We start from the raw sequence: 1,737 nt of genomic DNA, 5'->3' as shown, positions 1-1,737 counted from the left end.
ATAAGGTATCACACAGCTCCACTTCTCTAGTTTCATTTTCAGAGAGGGTTCTCAGTCCCTCTGTCTCAACGGATTCCGGACCAGCAAAGAAGTTTTCACAGCTCTTCTTCACTAGTTTCATACTCAAAGGATAGTTTCAGTCTCTCTATCTCAACCTCTGTCTCCTCATGCACACTGTCTACGTTACTAGCTGTCATGGGCCTAGTAACTGTGCACTCTGGGAATAACTCTGGTACTTCTTCAAGTTGCTTTGTCTCCGTGGACTCCACGGGTCTTACAGACAAAACCGGCACTGGCAATTCCCATAAGAGCAGGTCCCGTGAAGAGACCTGTCTCTACACACACACACACATTAGCTAGTGGAGCTGCCTTGAGCCTCTACAGCTCGTCTAGCAAGACTCGTTTCTCAGATTGCAGTGCACCAGAAGCATGCAATATTGTCACCTCTTCTCAGTCCACAACTTAACATATAACCCTTAGACAGGAACGTGTTGTAGTTCCCCCTTTACGGATCATCACCTAAAATATCATGATAACTATTGCTACTCTTACAGTCCCAACTAAAACACTGAGAAGAGTTAGACAGTTACCGGCTAAAATCTTTGGATTCTTCCAGCCTAGTCCAGCACCCCCTCACTTTCGGCTAGCAAGCGGATTCAGGTGGGGTTACATCATCATTAGATTTTCCCTTACCATCAAACTTTTTGGAGGTCTCTCCATATCAAATTTGTAAGTCATATCAGTACGCTCTTCTTTGAACTAAATAGTTCATCACTTCCAGGGACTCACAAGCTTGTTCGGTAGGTAACCACTGCATTAATAAATCGCCCTTTTCTCGAAAATCTTCTACGAAGGTCTAGTCAGGGTTCTTACGCTTATTCGCTTCTGGAATCAATTCATAAGCTTTCATAATCAGGACACTGATCACTAGACAATGCTGCTAACAGTTTGTAACAAAATTTACCAAAACTTCTTGAGCCAAGAGAGATTACTGGCCACATTTTCAAACATTCAGATAGATTTAGTTATCTTCACAGAACTTTGGTACAAATTTTACGTGTTTCGTAAAATCAAACTTTGGTATTGGCTTTGACTCGACCTGTTCCATTTGTACCTGTGCATCAATCCTAGCTTGTTAAGCATGTGCTTGTGCGTTAAGTCTAGCTATTTCTAGTTGGAACTGCAGGTATTCAGGGTTAACATCAAAACTACTACGAAGCTGGGCGGAGGCCAAAACTTCTGTCGACCTCGATGGGTCACCTCACACTGCCCCACCCTCAGGCACAGTACCTTCTAACTCCTTACCAACTAATTCATTCATTACCAAAGCCTCCAACTCTCCTCTACGAGCATTCCGGTCGTGCTCTAATCCTAAACTATCTGCAACAAGCTTCAACTCATAAACAGTAAAAGATTTAACATCACTTAGGTAAGACTAAGAATGACAGAAATGTTCCATGTCAGCATCACTGATCAACGACAAGATTGACATAAGAGGAAAAGACAACGCTACTCCAAAGTTAAATGATGAAATTAAACACAGGGATGAGAAGTATTTCCATTAAAAATGAATATCATAAAAAAAGGGAATAATAATTTACAGAGAAAAAAACGTCACTTATAAGGTAAGTTTTCAAACCATAAATTCTTTCACAAACTAGATTTATCATAAGAATGATAATACTAGTACTTTACACATGGGCGAATATTGACTATCTCAGTTGACAATAAATGCAA

The sequence above is a fragment of the Panulirus ornatus genome, chromosome 58 (assembly GCF_036320965.1).
Source record: "Panulirus ornatus isolate Po-2019 chromosome 58, ASM3632096v1, whole genome shotgun sequence".
NCBI lineage: Eukaryota > Metazoa > Arthropoda > Malacostraca > Decapoda > Palinuridae > Panulirus > Panulirus ornatus.
This window is presented reverse-complemented; position numbering follows the sequence as displayed.